Below are 6,333 nucleotides of genomic sequence, written 5' to 3' on the forward strand. Positions count from 1 at the left end.
GTGTCAATGTTGAACTCACAAACCCCACCTAATCCATCTTGCAAAGACCCTCCTCGCTGTGAAGAAATGCTGCATTCTCCATTTATAAGTGTTGAATCTATTACCCCACTGATTGGTAATAACTTTCGGCCTTTGCGCCCCTTAGACAGTGATTACTCGGATACTGATGCTCTTTGAGACCCGGCACCAAAGGTACAACTCAGTATCAGCAGGGCTTAGTTGACCCAGCTTGCTTTCAAAGTTAGCACTTTAAAAGTTACAACTACTTTTAAGGAATAGTTGACTGAAAATAAACCAAGAAAGCATTTAATTTGACTTATATAAGCCATATAATCGTGTGAGAAACAGAAGATGAATGTTGTGAAACTGTCATTTCCTTACAATATTCTCCAAATAAGGACTTCTTTCATAATCTTTCATGATGGAAAGGTGCACCGTACTGCCACGAGACATGATTAAATAACGGCAGAATTGAATTTTTTTAGTGCGAACAATTCCTTAAAAAGAAAGTATAAAAAAACACTACGCTCTATGTTTCCATGAAGAACCTTTAACATCCATGGAGGCTTTCCATTGCACAAAAGGTTCTTTATAGTGGAAAAGGTTCTTTAGATTATTAAAATGTTCTTCACACTTTAAAAAAAAAGTTCTTTTGGGAACCAAGAATGATTCTTCTGAGGCATTTACTGTGAAAAGAAACTACCTTTTGGGACCGGTGTAGTTTCCTGAAAGCCAAAATCAGACATTCCCATTTGAATATTTCATTGTGTTTTGTTCACACGGGACAGCGGTTCTATGATTTCCTGTGTATTCCATGGTGACGCCGCTGACAAACATTTATCTTGTGTTAAATCATGCGCCTCTGAGCCGGAATAAGTAACTGAAGTCACAGAGAGTGCGTGAAGCCGTCATGTCGTGTCACTGTAGTGTCAGCAAAGCATCTGTCAGAGTCACATTTCAGAGGAAAGGGGAAACGTCTCTATTGACTTCATCTGTTTGTGTGGCAGGATGCCTGATTGCTGAAACACTGCCAAATCACCCTGGGTAATCCCGCTCGATGGAGTCCCACCGAACGCTGGGGTTCACAGTGCATGCATGCAAGAAAACCGCCTGTCACCACAACAACATTGCTGACAAGAAGCCACCTACCGTGATGGCGTAAATACTGGAGCTATCGCAGCAGGCGTGGAGGAGGAACAATCAGCAAGGAAAAAAACAAACCAGAATTCTAAACTTGACCATTTTTTAGGAAGCTACACTGACCCAAGCCAACTTAAAATTGGTCTTTGAGTAATTCTCACACTGCAAAGTAATTAGCATATGAATAACTCAGAGATCCTACGAGCGCAAGAAGCGATATGCATTCGCTCAGAGATCCGCCTACTGAAGTGGCTTCGGTGTTCGATGTGAGGTACCCACTTTGAAGTTGGCGATTTCCTCAACTTCTAGATTGGCTTTGCAGAGAAAACTGTGCCACTCAATTATACCTGTTATTCATCAAGGAGAACAAATTGCTGGAAGCAGGCGAGCGGGCAGGGAGGGAGGGTTACCTGTAGCTAACAAAAAGGCGCATGAGGCCCCTTGTGGAGCGCCGTGACTCGGCTCTCTGTGTTCTTACCATTTGGTTTTTGTTATGGAATTAAAATTTCACACCAAATGGGTAGAAGGAAACGTGGTGGAATAGGAAACCTGTAATTAGCACTAATGAGCTTATTCTTGGGGTCTGTGATTGGAATAAAAATGGGAGACTTACTGATTCTTTTCCCATCTCGACTTTAATGGCCAGCAAAAGAAAGGTGTCACTTTGAACCACGGCGCAGCCACAATGCACATCAGTAACTGATCAAATCTTCAAAGAAAGCTTGCAGCAGTCTCAGCTGAATATAAAAAAAAACTTAATAAATCCCTCTTTGAAGCCGAGAGAAAGCCCCCCTACTTCTCAAGCGGACCGTGAAAACTGGACGAACCCTGGCGACCTGGATGATTAATGGCTTTTGGGTTATTTTTGACGATTTTTTTTCAGATTCATACTTCTTTTTTAGTTCACTCTCTGATCAACATGCTAACGGCACTTGCATGCCGTCTGTTTTATCAGCAGGGAGATGTTGTTTCAGTCGTGCTAAGTCAAGGGACATTATCAGGGCAGCGCGAAGGTGGCACGGATAAATAAACTCATTAAAACAACAGGCCTCGTGATTAACGATGTGTAATTGCTTTGATAGAAATGAAAACAAACATCATTTATAGCACGGCGAGAGAGAGAGAGAGAGAGGCCGAGAACAGTGGGGCGGCTTATATACGCTAATGCACATCTGGAAGGAACTGTTCGACCTCTGAAATATGCAGGTATAATCAGTAGCAAATGTCCACACCGACATGTTTCAAATTCATAAATATGTATCTCTCAAATAAAAGGAATGTTGTTTTCTCTGGGCCTGGGAGTTATTAGGTAACTAATAACATATTTTGAAGTAAAAGGCCATCGCAGTGTCTGCTGGGAAGACTGGAGCGTGCAGTCGCGCAGCCGTACACGTGAACAGCTGCAAAATAACTTGTGATCAAAGTGCTAAGCCATATGCAGACAATCTGACCCAGTTGACATTTCACTAACAACCTAAAATATATGTCAAATTATCCAGTCTGTCGCAATACCGCAGGTTTGCTTTTAAGGACGTGGGTGTTCATGTATATTTAAAGAGAGAAATCTTGGAGAGGAAGACTACACTTTCTGCAAAGTCTGTAAAGAAATCAAAAACCATCCCATTTACTTTCTTAATACACATTCCTGACCTTACTGTACCAGATTGATCAGTACACACTATCCCATTTACTTTAAGTCATTTATTTTAGCAAGTTCATGCAGAATCGAACCCATGACCTTGGTGGTGGTAGTCTGATGTCTTAGTTACGGGAACGCTATTGTTATGTTTGGGTAAGGATCACACGGACACAGGGAGTAGCATCAACTTATCATAACTTTTACTACTATATCACTGTCTTTTCAGACCCAAGTAAAAGAACGCATACATTCGTCAGGCATAACAGAATGATTCAGCACAATCGAACTCTATGCATTACTGAACACTAACTCAATGCATTATTAAACCCCATTGAGAGAACACAACATTTCCCCCCCTCCTACGGGTTTTCAAACATGAAATGTTGACACAAAGTCCTGTAAGTGCCCCGGACGGGAACGAGTGTGAACAGGCCGCGGTGAAAGACTAGGATGAGGCTGGGCAGACTGTGATGGGCAAGCACACATCTCAGCTGGCAGGTTGATAGGAATATCTGGAGCCTGTGCAGGCACTATCTGAGGTGTTGGCTGACTCGCTGTGTTGATCTGCCAAGCTGAGGGTGTGGCTTGAGATGTGACACCTGTTGTATGTGCCGGGGCCGGTACTTTACGGAGACGGCTTGCATGCCACCGCGTGCCGTCACTGAGCAAGAAAGTGGCTGGGCCCAGCTGATGACTAACTTGGAGAGGGGAAGACCAATACGAAGCGAGTTTATGGTCTCTGTGGGGCCTGCGAACCCTGACCCAATCTGCGGCCTGTATGTCAGGGTCCTTTGCGTGTGCTGAGAGATCGAATTTCTGCTTCATCCGCCTCTGCTGGCGTTCAACAGAGGCCTTGACCCTTGGTAGTGGTCCCTGAGGCAGTGCTGGGCTGAGCCTGTCAAGGGGAAGGTGGAGCTCACGGCCAAGCATAAGGAAAGCTGGAGAGACCTCCGTTGTAGAGTGTTGGGTGGCCCTGTAGTGCAGCAGTGTGTGACGGATGGCCTGTGAGAAGGTCCATCCCTGGAACAGGTGTGCTCTGAGACTGTTTTTCAGCGACTGGTGGAAGCGTTCGACGCCCCCGTTAGCTTGGGGATGATAGTATGCCGTGCGGATGTGGCGAATACCCTTGTTTTTGAGGTATGAGGTGAACTCAGCTGAGATCAGCTGCGGGCCATTGTCAGTAGTGATAGTATTTGGGAGGCCCCAGCGGGAGAACAGAGAGTCCAGAAAGTTGATTATGACCAGAGAGGTCACAGAGCCGGTGGCAATGAGTTCGGGCCATTTCGAGTGCAGGTCATAGACAACCACTAGGAAGCGTTGGTGATGAGGAACTCCCTGTATCTCACCACATATGTCCAGCTGCAGGTGATCCCAGGGCTGTGATGGCCAAGCAAGAGGTTGTAAGGGTGGGGGGGCCTGGTGACCCGTCTTACCGCTCAAGAGACAGGCGGCACAGTCTTTCACCAAGGCCTCAATGTCTTTATCTATCCCTGGCCACCAAACCCGGTCTCTGCAGCGTTGTTTCAACTTCACAATACCCAGGTGGCCCTCATGAGCCATTGCCAAGACACGTGCACGTAGGGTGCTGGGGATGACTGTGCAGAGGCCGCGTGCCACACAGGTGTCGTTCCAGCAGGACAGCTCCTGCTTTATTCTGGAAAATGCTGCCAGCCCCTCCGATATCTCCTGAGGCCAGCCATTCAGAATATAGACACGGAGCTGAGAAAGAATTGGGTCCTGTTCAGATGCGTCCTTCAGTTCTTGTAATGATACGACGGCCTGTAGGGGTGTGTGTAACATCTGGACAATGTCCCGTTCCACCTGGTCCGTGTCGGTGTGTGTGTGTATGGCAGGGTGGGGTGGAGTAGCGCGGGACAGTAGGTCAGCCACAACGTTGTCCCTGCCAGGGGTGAACTTCAGGTCAAAGTTATACTGGCGAAGACGGTCGGACCAGCGGTGTAGCCGCAGTGGTCTGTGGCCTGTCCCAGACGTAGAAAGCAGTGCGGTCAGGGCCTGGTGATCTGTCCTCAGGGTGAAGGAGCGGCCATAGAGATACAAGTGCCACCTCTCGCAGGCCCAGATGCAGGCTAATGCTTCACGTTCCCCCACCGAGTACCGTTGCTCCGTCTGATTGAGGGCCCTCGACGCAAAGGCGATGGGCTTCTCCACGCCCCGCTGAGTCTGTGACAATACTGCTCCTATGGCTGTAGCCGACGCATCGCAGGTCACCAAGGTGGGGCTAGAGATATCGAAGTGAGCCAACACTGGAGCTGTGGTTAGCTGCACCTTGAGTGCCCGCACTGCCTCAGAGCATGCCTGTGACCATATCCAAGGCTCATCCTTACGCAGCAGACGTCGTAATGGGGCAGTGGTAGCAGAATAATGTGGGAGGAACTTCAGATAATAGCCCGTCATGTCCAAGAAGGAGGCGACCTGTGCAGCCGAGCTGGGTTCAGGAATTGCCAGTATAGCATCTACATGTGACTGAAGTGGTGTGATGCCATCCGACGACAGTCGGAAACCCACATACTAAATGGTCGGTGCAGAGAAAACACATTTTTCAGCATTGACGGTTAGTTTGTGTTCAGCTAGGGCTGCAAAAACTCTGCTGAGGCGTTCATCATGACTCGCAGGGGAAGGCCCATGGATAACCACATCATCCAGGTAAATGGCCACCCCCGGTATACCAGCCAACACCGACACCATGATTTTTTGAAAGCAGCTGGGGGCGGAGCTAAGCCCAAACGGCATGCGTGTATAACGAAACACACCTGCATGGGTCACAAAGGCTGTGAGGTTTCTGCTGCTGGGGTGAAGCGGCACTTGTAGGTAGCCCTGTCTGAGATCCAGTTTAGAGAACACAGTTGAGCCATGGAACTGAGCAGTGAGCTCTTCAGAGGTAGGCAGTGGGAACCTGTCCGGGATCACTGCCTTATTCACTGCTCGCAGGTCGACACACACCCGTAGGGCCCCTGATTTCTTCTGAGCTACCACCAGGTTTGAAACCCAGGGCGATGCATCCACTGGTTCGATAATGCCAGCGTCCAGCAGCTGCTTAAGTTCAGCTGAGACACCATCACGGAAAGCCAGAGGAATGCGGCAAAGTGGTTGAATGACTGGTTTAATGGCGGGGTTCAGGAGAGGTTGGTGGGCAAAAGCAGTGAGGCAACCCAAGCCTTCAAACAGGGACGGCCATTTTTGCTGCCAAGGCGTGGAGACTGTCAAGATCGCAGCTCCCTTTGTGTCCACTAGGGAGAATCCCAGAGCCGAGAACAAATCCAGACCCATCAGATTGGCCCCGTGACGGGCAACATGGAAGGTAAAGTTGGGTACCAATTTGTTGCCATACCCAACAGTTACTTGCAGGGCACCCACTAGGTCAATTTTTGAGTCGCCATAGCCACAGAGTGAAGCAGAGGGTGGCGAAAGTGGCAGCGACCCGAAAAAAAATCTGTATGTGTGCATGTTCAAGAGAGACACACTGGCACCTGTGTCCAAAAGCAGTGGGATGCACACATCATTTAGGCGCACTGAGCATGCTTTAAATGAGACTG

Source organism: Scardinius erythrophthalmus (assembly GCF_964197995.2).
Source record: "Scardinius erythrophthalmus genome assembly, chromosome: 4".
Lineage (NCBI taxonomy): Eukaryota > Metazoa > Chordata > Actinopteri > Cypriniformes > Leuciscidae > Scardinius > Scardinius erythrophthalmus.